The 14,289-nt window shown below is 42.3% G+C and overlaps 1 non-coding gene across 1 annotated transcript; it reads right to left on the bottom strand.

Annotated features, from left to right (window-relative positions):
* Window positions 1–1,489: 1,489 nt before the first annotated feature.
* Window positions 1,490–1,596, bottom strand: LOC111752000 (U6 spliceosomal RNA). Its single transcript, XR_002787027.2, has one exon. It is a non-coding gene; the product is annotated as a U6 spliceosomal RNA (small nuclear RNA).
* Window positions 1,597–14,289: the final 12,693 nt, after the last annotated feature.

The raw sequence follows: 14,289 nt of genomic DNA, 5'->3' as shown, positions 1-14,289 counted from the left end.
TATTGGTGGGCTCTTTCTCTCTCCTTAACTCCCACAGTTCCTGCCCCTATGTAGTCTCAGGTGATGACCTTGGACCTCATCTTGTCCTTCATTAAGAAAATGGAAGACTTCAACTGAGGACTCCCTTGTCTCCCCACCACAACATCAACAAACCCACCTGCCTTCTCTACTGTCTTTCCATCTTCCCTTCTGTTACAGCTGGACAGGTGCCCCTCTTCCTCTCAAAGGGCTGACCTTCCACATGGGCTTTTCTGTTAAAACACATGCACACGCACGAGCGCACACACACACGTGTGTTCGTGTGCACACACACACATATTGTGCTTTAGGTGAAAGTTTACAGAGCAAATTAGTTTCTCATTAAACAATTAATACAAAAACTGTTTTGTGACATTGATTGCCAAACCGGTGATGTGTCAACATTCTCTCCTTCTCCCCTACTGGATCTCTGTTTCCATTCGTCCAGTTTTCCTGACCCTTCTTCCCTTCCTTTCTTTGCTTTTGGGCTGGTGTGCCCATTTAGTTTGTATACATGATTGAACTACGAAGCACATTCCTCACATGTGTTATTGTTTGCCCTATAGATCTGTCTAATCATTGACTGAAGAGTGAACTGCGGGAGTGTCTTCACTGTGAGTTAAAAGGGCGTCTGGAGGCCACACTCTTCGGATTTCTCCAGTTTCTGTCAGACCAGCAAGTCTGAGCTTTTTTTTGTGAATTTGAATTTTGTTCTACGTTTTTCTCCCTCTCTGTCCAGGACCCTCTATTGTAATCCCCTGTCAGAGCAGTTGTTGGTGGTAGCCGGGTGCCACCTAGTTGTTCTGGGCACAGACCGGTGGTGATTTTGGTCTTTGAGGTCCTTTAGTCCTTTGGATTAATCTTTCCCTTGTGTCTTTTGTCTTCTTCATTCTCTTTTTCTCCAGCCTGGACAGGACCAGTAGATGTGTCTTATAAGGCTACTCATGGGCTTTTAAAGTCCCAGATGCTACTCACCAGAGTCGAATGCAGAGCATTTTCTTTATAAACTATGTTATGCAACTTGAGCTGGATGTCTCTTGAGATCATGGTCAGCACAGCCCTCAGCCCAATACCTCTGTTCCTCAGGGAGTTTGGAAGCTTCTATGACTCTGCCTTGGTCAAGTTCCCCAGTATTGTGCTGACTTCCTCAGTATTGTATACTGTCTTACTCTTCACCAGAGTTACCCCTTATCTACTATCTAGTTAGCATTTTTCCATTGCCACCTCTCCCCTCCCTCATAACCATCAAAGATTGTTTCTTTCTGTGTGTAAAGCTTTCCTTGAGTTTTTGTAATAGTGGTCTCATACAGTATTTGTCCTTTTGTGACTGACTTATTTCACTCAGTATAACGCCCCCAGATTCATACTTGCTGTGAGATTTTTATTTATTTTTATTTTTTAGATGAGGTCATGGCTCATGCAGATTTGTTTCTTCTCTGTGGTTTTTTAATTTTATTGCACTTTAGGTGAGAAAAATATGGGATGCTTCACAAATTTGCATGTCATCCTTCTGCAGGGGCCACACTAATCTTCTCTGTATTGTTCCAATTTTAGTATATGTGCTGCCGAAGTGAACACATGTTGTGAGATGTTTTGAAGATTCATCATTGTTCTTTATGGTTGCATAGTATTCCATTATCTGTATACTTTGTTTATTCATTCATGTGTTGATGGGCACTTAGGTTATTTCCATCTTTTTGCTATTTTGAATAAAGCTGCAATGAACGTGGGTGTGCATATTTCTCTTTATGTGACAGCTCTTATTTCTCTAGGATATATTCCTAGGAGTGGGATTGCTGGATTGTCTGGTATTTCTATTTCTAGCTTTTTAAGGAAGCGCCATATCATTTTCCAAAGTGGTTGTACCATTTGACATTCTCATCAGAAGTGCGTAAGAGTTCCAATCTCCCCCAAAACATCTCCAACATTGGTTATTTTTTGTTTTTTCTTGATTCATGCCAGTAATGTGCATGAGATGGTATTTCATTGTAGTTTTTTTTTTAATTTTTATTGTGTTTAAGTGAAAGCTTACAAATCAAGTCAGTCTCTCACACAAAAACTTACATACACCTTGCTACATACTCCCAATTTCTCTCTCCCTAATGAGACAACCTGCTCCCTCCCTCCACTCTCTCTTTTTGTGTCCATTTCCTCATTGTAGTTTTGATTTGCATTTTTCTAATGACTAGTGATTATGAGCATTTCCTTATGTGTCTGTTAGCTTCCCGAATGTCTTCTTTTGTGAAGTGTCTGTTAATATCCTTTGCCCATTTTTTAATTGGATTATTTGTCTTTTTGTTGTAGAGGTGTTAGATTTTCCTATAGATTTTAGAGATTAGAACTTTATCCAATATGTTGTAGTCAAAAATTTTTCTCCCAGTTTGTAGGTTCGCTCTTTACCATGAGTATACTGTTTAATTTTTAGAAGATATCGGTTATCTAGCTTATCTTTTGGTGTTTGTGTACTGTTAGTTATGATTTGCATCTTTATTTACACCATGTATTAGGGCCCCTAACATTGGCCCCATTTTTTCTTCCATGATCTTTATTGTTTTTGGTTTTGTATTTAGGCCTTTGATCCATTTTGAATTAGGTTTTGTGTATGGTGTGAGGTATGGGTCTTGTTTAATTTTTTACAGATGACCATTCAGCTTTGTTAGCTACATTTGTTAACAAGACTTTTTTTTCCACATTTAATGGATTTTTGGCCTTTGTCAAAGAACAGGTGGCCATGGGTAGATGGATTTACATCTGGGTTCTGGATTCTGTTGCATTGGTCAATGTGTCTGTCGTTTTACCAGTACCAGGCTGTTTTGACTACTGTAGCTGTATAGAAGGTTCTGAGGTCAGGTAATTCGAGGCCTCCGACTTTGTTCTTCTTCTTCAATAGTGTTTTACTTACCCAGGGCCTCTTTCCTTTCCATGTAAAGTTAATGATTAGTTTTCTATCTTGTTAAAGAATACTGTTGTTATTTGTATCGGGATTGCATTGTATTTGTAGGTTGCTTTGGGTAGAATTGACATTTTCACAATATTGAGCCTACCTATCCATGAGCATGGTATGTTTTTCCATTTATGTAGGTCTTGTTTGGTTTCTTGCAGTAGTGTTTTGTAGTTTTATTTGTATAGGTCTTTTATTTTCCTGGTTGGGTTTATTCCTAAGTTCTTTATTTTTTTAGGGGGTATTATAAGTGGTATTGCTTTCCTGTTTTCCTTTTCGTAGTTCTCTTGATTCATGGATAGGAATCTGGTAGATTTTTGTGTGCTTTTCTCGTATCCTTCTATTCTGCTGAATCTTTCTATTAGTTCCAGTAGTTTTCTTGTAGAGTCTTTAGGGTTCTCTATTATATCATCTGAGAATAGGGGTAGTTTTACTTATTCTTTACCAATTTGGATGCCCTGTATTTCTTTTTCTTGCCTTATCACTCTAGCTAGGACTTCCAATGCAATGTTAAATAGGAGTGGTGATAAAGGGCATCCTTGTCTTGTTCCTGTTTTCAGGGGCAATGTTTTTAGCCTCTCTCTATTGAGGATGATGTTGGCTGTTGGTTTGTACAGATGCCCTTTATTATGTTGAGGAATTTCCCTTTTATTCCTGTATTATAGAGAGTTTTTTATCAGGAATGGGTATTGGACTTTTATAATGTCTTTTCTGCATGGATTGAGATGATCATGTGGTTCTTTTCTTTTGTTTTATTTATGTGGTGGATTACATTGATTAATTTTCTAATGTTGAACCTCCTTGATATGAATCCCACTTGGGGTGATGTATTATTATCATTTTTTAAATATGATACGGAATTCTATTGGTCAGAATTTTGTTGAGAATTTTTGCTTCTATACTCATGAGAGACATTGGTCTGTAATTTTCTTTTTTGTAGTGTCTTTGCCTGGTTTTGGTATTAGGGTTAAGCTGGATTCACAGAATGAATTAGGAAGTATCCCTTCCTTTTCTGTGTTCTGAAATAGTTTGAGTAGTATTGGTGCAAGCTCTTCTCTGAATGTTTGGTAGAATTTTCTGGTGAAGCCATCTGGGCCAGGGCTTTTTTATTGTTGTAGTTGTTGGGAGTCTTTTTTTTTTTAATTTCCTTTTCACTCTCTTCTCTTGTTATGGCTCTGTTCAGGTTTTCTACCTCAGTTTGTGTTACTTTAGATAGGTAGTGTGTTTCTAGAAATTTGTCCATTTCCTCTAGGTTTTTGAATTTGTTGGGGTATAGTTTTTCATAATATTCTATTATGATCATTTTTAATCTCACTTAAGTCTTGTGTAATGTCCCCATTTCATTTCTTTTTTGCGTTATTTGCTTCCTCTCCTGTTTTTCTTTTGTTAATTTGGCCAATGGTTTGTCGATTTTGTTGATGATTTCAAAGAATCAACTTTTGGTTTTGCTTATTCTTTCTATTGTTTTTCTAGTCTCTGTTTCATTTATCTCTGCTCTGATCTTTATTATTTCCTTTATTCTGGTGGCTATGGGCTTTTTTTTTTTTAATTTGTTCAAGTTTTAGGGCTGATGTTTTGATTTTGTCCCCCCTCCTGCTTTTATGTGTGTGTCTATCGCTATAAACTTACCTCTGAACCCTGCCTTTGCTGTGTCCCAAAGGTTTTGGTGTGATGTGTTTTCATTCTCATTAGATTCCAGGAATTTTTTGATTTCATCTTTGTTTTTTTTCTATCACCCAGTGGTTTTTAAGCAAGGTGTTGTTCAGTTTCCATGTTTTTCTTAGCTCTTCCTGTTATTAATTTCTACTTTTATGGAGCTGTGATCAGAGAAGAAGCTTTATGTTATTATCTCAATGTTTTGGATTTTGTTGAGGGTTGCTGTGTGGCCTAAGATGTGATCTATTCTGGAGAATGTCCCATGTGCTTTGGAAAAAAAAGTACATGTTGCTGTTGTTGAGTGAAGTGTTTGATACATGTCTATGAGTTCAAAATGGCCAACCATGACCTTTAGATCTCCTGTATATTTGCTGAGTTTCTTTCTAGATTTTCTGTCCTTTACTGACAGTGGTGTGTTGAATTCTCCTACTATAATTGTGGAACTGTCAGTTTCTCTTTTCAGAGCTGTTAGAGTTTATTTTATGTATTTTGGAGCCCTATCATTGGATGCATAGATATTTATTATGGTTACGTCACCATGGTGGATTGTCCATTTAATCATTTTATAATGTCCTTCCTTGTCTTTTCTGGGGGATTTTGCCTTAAAGCTTATTTTATCTGAGATTAGTATTGCCACTTCTGCTTTTTTTTTGGTTGCTGTTTGCTTGATATATTTTTTCCATCCTTTGAATTTTGATATATTTATGTCTTTGTGTCTGAGGTGTGTCTCTCGTAGACAGCGTATTGATGGGTCCTTTTTTTTAAAATCCATTATGTCACTCTCTGTCTCTTTATGGGCGCATTTAAGCCATTTACATTATCTATAGGTGTGAGTTTATTGCTGCCATTATGTAGTGCTTTTTTTTTGTGGTGCTAATGCTTTCTTTATTCCTCTTACTCTGTAATGCTTAGTTCCTTTTGCTTGTGGAATTTCCTTTTGTTTCTTGTTATAGATTTTGTGTTTACTGAGGCTTTATGTTTTCCTTTTTTATTTTGATGAGTAGGTTTGTTAACTTCCTTTGTGGTTACCTTGAAATTTACTCTTATCTTCTTAAGGTTGAACCAGTCTTTTATTACTTGATATCTCCTTGACTTCTTCTTCATTAGGAAGTTCTATATCTACACTGTTTATACCCCCTTTTATTGTTATTACATTGTCATCATTTATAGATTGATGTCTCTGCTCCTTGTTTTAAATCTTTTAGTTTTGTTTTATCATTGAGAGTTCATTACCTAGGATGGTACCTGGCTGATACTGACCTGTGTCCTAGATTCAAGTTGTTGTATGATGTTGTTGGTTCTCTAACTGAAGAACTCCCTTTAATCATTTTTGTAAGCTTGATTTGGTTTTTACAAATCCCCTTAATTTCTGTTTATCTGGAAATGTCCTAATTTTGCCAAAATATTTGAATGAGAATTTTGTAGGATGTATTATTCTTGGTGTATCATTTTTTTTTTCTTTCAAGGTTTTATATATGTCACCCCATTACCCTCTTGCCTGCATGAATTCTCCCGAGTAATTAGAGCTTAGTCTTATTGTTTCCCCTTTGTATGTGACTTCTGTTTTTTTTGAGTTGCTGTCAGGAATCTTTCTTTGTCTTTTTTCTTTGGTGAGGGTGATTATATGTCTTGGGGACTTTCTCTTGGGGTCTATTCTATATGGGATTCTTTGAGCTTCTTGGGTGGCCAGTTTTTCATCTTTGATGATATTAGAGAAGTTTTCTGTCAACGAATCTTCAATGATGTTCTCTGTGTTTTCTGTTTTCTCCCCCGGTCTGGAACTCCAATCATGTGCAATTTTTTCCTCTTGATTGTATCCCACATAGTTCTTAGGTTTCCTTCATTCTTTTCTCTGATTTTTCCTCAAACAAAGTGGCATCTATGGATTTGTCTTCAGTTTTGCTGATTCTGTCTTCCATTGTTTCAAATTTGCCCCTAAAACCTTCTATTGCATTGTCCATTTCTGAAATTTTGTTTTTTTGTCTTTCGGATTTCTAATTGCTGTTTTTGTATGATTTCCAACAGTTTATTTTGACATTTTGTTTTTATATTATTTTCTTGAATTCTTCCATTGCTTTGTGTTTTCCTTGATTTTGTCTGTTTTTCCTTAGTTTTGTCTGTGTTTTCCTTGATCTCTTCCCTAATCTTTTGGAGAACCCTGAGTGTTAGACTTTAGCATTCTTTATCTGATACTACCAGTGTCTTTTTTCCTACCAGAAGGTTGTCTGGTGGTTTATTTTGGTTACTTACTGGAGCCATCTTGTCCTTTTTAAAAATACATTTTGACATTGTGTGCTGTCTCTGAGACATTCAGGTTTTATTTTCTTTATTTATTGATTGTAGGTTTATTTGCTTTGTCCTCCTTTTTTGTTTGGTTTGGTCATGTCTGGGTGGGGGAGCTAGGTGTGTTGTTTTCTCGCCTAATGGTTCTCTTTACCTTGTCTGGATGGGCAGGGCGAGTCACTTGGTTATGGTGCAGCAGGGCAGCTTTGGCAGTGGGGGGGGTGGAGAGGGTGGGTACAGGTTGTTTGTCTGTAGCACTGGGCCTGGAGCTGGGGGCTGGAGCATCACCAGTTATGTGGCTTTAGTTCTGATCATGGCCATAGTGTGCAACAAAGTAGGGCAAGTGCTGGTGGGAGGGATCTAGGGCCAGGCTTGTTTCACTAGGGGCTGCAGCATGTGGCAGGGTGGGGTTGGAGCTAGTGGGAAGGGGCCTGGGGGTTGGGCAAGTTCTGCTCAGGGGTCCTGACATGTTGCAGGGTGGGTCTGTAGCCAGCAGGTAGGGGCCTGGGGACCAGGGTGGTTCTACTTTGGGTGGGTGGAGGAGAGAGGCAAGGGGGCAAAAGGAGGGGATGAGGCTAGGTGGAGGAGGACAGTAGGATGGGTTCATACTGTGGTGCCTGGCAATTGGGGCTGTCTGGATGGAGTGGTTCATGTCACTACTCATCAGAGGGTTGGGGATTGTAAGAACATGTTCCTGTGGTTACCATGTGAGAGTGCCTGGGCACTCCCTTGAGCTGAAGCCAGCAAACATGTCTTACTTAGCTCTGGCTGTGTCAGCATCGTACCTGTATCTCCTATTGGGAATTCCATGAACGTGTCTGTGTTCTTTATGCGGGGTTGTTGGCTTTAGTCCAAGATGGCCATGCTGTGTTGCGCTGGTCTGCCGGGAACCTCCACTCCATATCTCTACTTGTTCACCATTTCCTATCAGTTTCTTCTTCTCAGTGGCTTCTGATCTAATACTTTATCCCTTTATTTAAGGTTTAGGGTTCCAGGATTGATGTCTATATCTGTTTTACTTTTTTTTTTTTTTTTTGGTCTTTGTTGCAGAGGGATTGCTAAAAGTGGCTGACTAGTCTACCGTCTTGGCTCCACCCCCTTGGCTGTAATCTTAACAGAATCAGATCACCAGGCTTTTTCTTCTGCAGTACCTTAGTCATCAATAAATCCACTGCCTCGCTCTTCAACATTTGAAAAGTCTGAAGAAAGCCATTGTATACTGCCTGAGTCATCATTTCCAGATGAGATGGCCCATTCTTCAGCTGCTGCTCACATGAGAAGGTCTTGCTCTTCTGTTCATGTTCATCCAGATGGACTCTCAAAGTCTGTCAGTGTCCACCTTCAAAGGTAGCATCCAGAACGAGACCCCATACATGATCTGACCTGTACAGCTCCCTTGCAATTGCTATTCTCTCTCCTCTAACACTCTTCCCTGGGTCCCCAAATGACTGGCTCCTTCATATAATTCACATTTCTGTTCAGATACCATCTTCTCAGATATGCCTTTCTAGAGTACCCTGGCTAAAGCACACCCCTGCCCCCTGTCTCTCTCTGCTTTATTTTCTTCACAGGTTTACTACCTGGAATGTTCTAATTTATACATTTGCTTAGCTGTTTTTTGTCTGTCCCCCTGTCCCTTGTCATGTAATCTCTGTAAGCAGAGACTTTATGCATCTAGTTCTCTGCTATATCTCCAGTGCTTGGAGCACTGCTTGGCACATAGGCGGATCTCAGTAAATGTTTTTCTAAAGGAAAGAATAGCAGTGGTGGAGTGTAGATTTGAATCTAGGCAGTCTGATTCCTTAGCCTATGCCGTGTCTGAACCACCATGGATACTTCCCCTGTCCCCTAAGTTATTTTGCTCTGTCTTGCACATATAACCCTCCTCCTCTACTCTGTTGGATGCTTCATCTTTGTACTCTTGCCTCTGCCAGTGACTGGCTGGGGATGCTTGGCCAGACCCCAATGTATATGGCTGTCTCTGACTCAGCCCTGGCTGGGTGTGGTCAACAGGAGCCGTGTGTCCCTATGGCTAGTAGACGGAAATGCTGGAAAGAGAAAAGTTGTCCCAGAATCTTCTAAAGGAGGAAATGTTTGTTCTGAAACTGCATGAGGACTGGGGGAGATGGAGGAACTTGAGGTTGGATGGGCCAGCCAGTCTATTCTCCAGACATCTCCAGGTGTGAGAAAAGTATTAGTGGGGGTGAAGGAAGAGCAGGAGTGGATAATGGATAAGTATGTTCTGCTGCCCACTGGCCAGTGAAAGCTTTCTCTTTCTGAGGCTAATAAAGGCTGTTGGGTTGGGGGCAATCATGGAGATATCCCTCACTATACTACCTCTCTGGGCTAGGACCTGTGGGTTTGTGCTTATACAGGGCTAGCCTGGGCACCTTCTTTTGATCTACCATCTCCCACCCAGCACACACAGAACAGAGCCGTGGAGGGGGCTGGGAATTGGACACTAAGCCTTCTGGGCTCTCAGTTTCTATAAGGTTTCCTTGTTTCAATCTTGGCCTGTAAATTCCTCCAGCATGGAGGCTCTTGTCTGCTTTCCATCTGTGCTACCACAGCACCAAGCATCATATCTTCCAGGTAGTCAATTAGGCTGATCAACTCATAGTAGTTTGCCTGGCACTGTCTCAATTTTGAAACGGAAAATTTTGAGTCCCAGGAATCCCCAGTCCTGGGCAAACTGGGATGGTTGATCACTTTATCAATACATGTCACTCCCAGGTGACTCCAGAGACCAGTAAAGCTCCTTTTCTCCTGCCTCAGATAGCATGTTGGGTGGCTGGTGGTCATTGTATCTCAGACCTCTCTGTGGTTGGCTCTGCGAAGTCAGGTAAAGATAATAGCCCATGCCCTGTCATTTGGGGCTCTCATCCTGACACAGGTCATTCACACACAGGACGTTGTAAGGGGACCACAGACACCACCCCTAGACCAGTACATCTGGACAGAGCCCAAGCTGAAGTGCTGCAGGGCCTCTCTGTATACTGGGAAATGGGCTTGATATCCTGGAGGGCTTTCTGAAGGAGATGAGTTTGAAACCTGTAGATGGGCAGAGACAAGTTGGGGGAGATTCCTCAGGTGGGGAGAAGCAGGTGCGGGAAGAAAGGAGGCTGCAATGACTTGTTAGGTGTGCATGCACATGGGGTAAGTGGATCAGTTTGGTCTAGGAGAGAAAGGAGATCCAGATGGCAAAAACCAACCAACCCACCCATCCACCCACCAACCAACCAACCCACCAACCCACCAACCCACCCACCAACCAACCCACCAACCAACCCACCAACCAACCCACCAACCAACCCACCAACCAACCCACCAACCAACCCACCAACCAACCCACCAACCAACCCACCAACCCACCAACCCACCCACCAACCAACCCACCAACCAACCCACCAACCAACCCACCAACCAACCCACCAACCAACCCACCAACCAACCCACCAACCAACCCACCAACCAACCCACCAACCAACCCACCAACCAACCCACCAACCAACCCACCAACCAACCAACCAACCAACCAACCAACCAACCAACCAACCAACCAACCAACCAACCAACCAACCTAATGATAAAAGGGAGATGGGTCTGGAAGGCAGTGAGGAATTACTGTAATGTGTTGCTCAGGGCTGAAGCATTTGTGAGTTCCAAAGACATTTTTTGTTAACACTAATTATGTTCATCATGTTGTTCAACCATCACCATTAACTGTTTCCAAAAACTTTCAACCCTTAATGGAAGTTCATTGTCCCCTAAACATTGTGTTCCAAAGACATTTTAATAAAATTCCCAAATCTGGCTGTGTCATTTCCCATAACTTCCCTGTCCTCCTCCTTTCCTTTAGCCTCAAGACATGGTCACACACTCTGCTGGTTCCTGAGAGTTTGGGTTCCCTGAAGGGCCTCCCAAGAAGGTTCTAGAAGCCAGTGGAGCTTCCTTTGTGCCTGATCTCAGGGTCAGGTCTTTGGAATCATCTCTTCCCTGTTAGGTGCCCCCTGTGCCTGAGTCCCAATCTACCCAGGAAGGGAGACTAGTCTCAGAGTTAGACACACTGGAAGGAATTTCAGAGCTCACATCTGCTTGTCACCCACCAGCTTGCATACCTCCAGTCAATGGAAGTACAACACGTCCAAAGGTAGCTCCTGCTACCATCAAACAGACCTGATCATAAGAAAGTTCTTAAAGTGAACCAAAATTTTTCACTTTGGTCTATTCGTCCAAACTCTGCCCTTTGCAGCTTCACAGAAATCTAATCTATTCCTTATAAAAGCACTTAAAATACTTGAGGACAGCTATCCTGCCTCCTCAGGTATTTTCTTCTCTGTTGCTTTAGTTGCCACAGAATTGGCTCCTAGAGGGCTCATTTCCAGCACTATATTGGACAATATTCTGTTGTGATCCATAGGGCTTTCATTGTCTAATTTTTAGAAGTAGATCACCAGGCCTTTCTTCTATGTCTGCCTTATTTGGGGAGCTCTGCTAAAACCTGTTTACCATGGATGACCCTGCTGGTATTTGAAATACTGGTGGCAGAGCTTCCAGCATCATAGCAACACACATGCCGCCACAGTTCTAAGACAAATTGACAAGTGGGTGGTGATTTCTTCTCTGGATGAAGTAGATTTCAAAACTTCCTAATATGAAAGTCTTTTAGGCCACTGCTGTCACATTCACCCCCTCCCACCTGTTCACACGTCTCTGGGGCCTGGCATAGTCCTTGTCCTTAGTGGGTCCTCCATAACTACGTATCTAATGAATCAATGAATCCACGCTACCCTCCCTTGAACTCCTACCAGTTTGCATTTCTTTCTTTTGCCATGTGGGGCCCTTAGCCCCACTTTGTCACATATTGAGTTAACTTTCAATTAAAACCCTTAGCATCTCGGACCCTCCTTGGGAACGTCCCTCTCCCCTTTCTTGAAGGAATCTTCAGCACAGATACAAACAGCTGGGGAGTCTGGCTGCATGTGCTTGGTCTTAACTGCCCCCATGGCCCCTGGGCTCTGTGTCCTGTGCCCCGGGGCTGAGTTTTTGGGGTCCAGGGCCCCAGGTGCCACAGCCCAGGCAGAGGCTGGGTCAGAGCTCTGTGAACCTGAGGAAGGTTCCCATGACAGGGCTAGATGATGGCCTGCTGCTTGGCTGACATCTGCTCCCCTATCCGTCCTCCTGGCTGCAGTCTGCAGGCTCATCTCCTTCCCATCTGTGTATGATCTGCTGAGGCCTCCCCTGTCATGAGCAGGTTGTTCCCCTCACTGATATTGCTGGGCTGTCCCTGCTCGTTAGCCCGGGGTTTCCCCTCAGCATCTGGATGTCTGATTATAGACTCCAATCTGTGCATTCCTTCACTGTCAGAGAACAAAGAAGCTTCCTGGACTTGAGCCAGGCTGGAGATGTCAAAGTCTCCCTTGGCTCTCTCTGAAGTGCCACTGATAAGGAGGTTTTTATTCTGGTTGGGGTCCCAGAGAGTACCTGGCTTATTCTAAGATTAAAAAATGGAAGAGAAAACCTATTCCATCCAGGCAGGGTAGGAAAGGGAACTGTGAGTCAGGCATCAGGAGATGTTCAGGGAATTGAGGCGTCCAGAAGTTTTTCAGAAAGGCTCCCTTGGCATGTGTGGCCTGAGGAAAAGATGACGCTCTAGCTCCCTGTACAGGGATGCTGCATGTGCCTGGCTCACCACTCTCTCTGCAACACCTGGCGTGATACCTAACACTTGGTAGGTATTAAGTGAGCACTTCTTAGGTGGATAAATGAACAAAAAGAGTACAGCATCCAAAAGTCCTTTCGGGGTGCCACAGACCCTTACCTTATGCAAGTAAGAGCTTGGTTCTAGAGTCGGAGGGTGTCGGGTTAGAATCCTGACTCCATCACTTACTAGCTTTGTGAGGCCAGACAAGTTCCTTAACACCTCTGAGTGGTTTTCCTTATCTGGTGAAGGGAAATCCATGAACCTTCTGAGGTTACTGTCAGGACTATATTGGAGAATGTGTGTACAGCCCAGGGCCAGGCACATGTAGGGCCTCAGTGTGACCTCTGAGGACTCAATGAGTGTGTGACAGCTCTGTGTTGCCTCTTGAACTCTTCTCCCAAACCATTCCCCAATTCTCTCTTGTCTTAGAAATCTCTAAGATGGAGAGACAGGACTGATCTGGCACCCGAATGGCCTAAGTCAGCCAAACAGCAGAAGCATCAGGGTCCACACAGCTTCTGGAAAGGAGCTGTTCTGACCCTTCACCAGGACACAGTCATACACACTGGATAGAAAGGGGACCCAAGGAAATGAAGAAGGAGCCCCCTCGCTCCTCAGAAGGATGTCCCTTGGTGCCTCTGAACCCTCATCTAACATCAGAGTACTACTGAGGAAGCCCTTGATCCTTTCACACAACCCCAGAACCCACAGACTTGTGTTTCCTAAACAGCTGGGAAAATAGAGTGCAGGGAAGTTACCCTGAAATCCAGGCAAATGGCATGGCAGACAATTTTGTCCCTCAAGTTCGTGTTTATCTCAGGCTTATTTCTTCCTTCTGATAAGGATACTATGCTTTGGAGGTGACATGGATGAATTTAGGACCCCTTCTTTCACACAACTCCCTTCACCCCATTTTAGCCCTTTCCCCTGGAAACAAGGATCAGAGAGGAAAGATGCTGTAGTGGAAATGATCCTGCACCCAAAGTCTGGAGTATTGGCAAGTCTTATCCCCTTGCTGGGTTTTCTCTTTGTAAAATGTGTGCATAGGTGAACATTTGATATGTTGTAGGTGGGGTGGTTCAGGTGATCCTTAATGAGATCTCTTTCAGCACTTCTATAAGCCTATGAGATCTGTTTTTTAATTTCTACTCATGATTCTCAAAAAATAAAAATAAAACGAAATAAAATAAAAAACAGTCATCTTAAGGACAGCAAGTGGTTGGGTAGTGAAGAGGAAAGAGCACACATCAAGTCAGATACCAGTCTTAGAATCAGATTTATTACATATTTTACGTTCACCAAGGAGAAGAAGGCAAGGAAGCTGGAGAGCCGACCAGCTTAAATCACACAGACACAAATCACCTCTCTGAAAGGTGTACAAGGTGAAAAATTAGGGCCTGAAGTAAGCCAGTTATGGGGCCCCAAAATCAATAAGCACCCCATGAGATCCCACCTCGGCTTTCCTTATTGGCTGTACGGATTCAGTAATTTATATATTTTTGTTTCATTTTTTTAAAGGCACAATCAATATTCCAATGTCCAGTTATTCACTCTTCTTTTTAGGATGCAGAGACAAAATTACACATTTTTTACTTTTGCAACACCACCAACCTCTTCTTCTAAATACCCATTGTCGTGGTGGTAAGTGCAATGTCCGTTGAAACTCAGCTAGTTTCCAGTATGACAC

The sequence above is a fragment of the Loxodonta africana genome, chromosome 3, assembly GCF_030014295.1.
Source record: "Loxodonta africana isolate mLoxAfr1 chromosome 3, mLoxAfr1.hap2, whole genome shotgun sequence".
In the NCBI taxonomy this organism is placed as follows: Eukaryota; Metazoa; Chordata; class Mammalia; order Proboscidea; family Elephantidae; genus Loxodonta; species Loxodonta africana.
The sequence above is the reverse complement of the archived record's forward strand: the minus strand, read 5'-3'. Positions and strand labels throughout refer to the sequence as shown.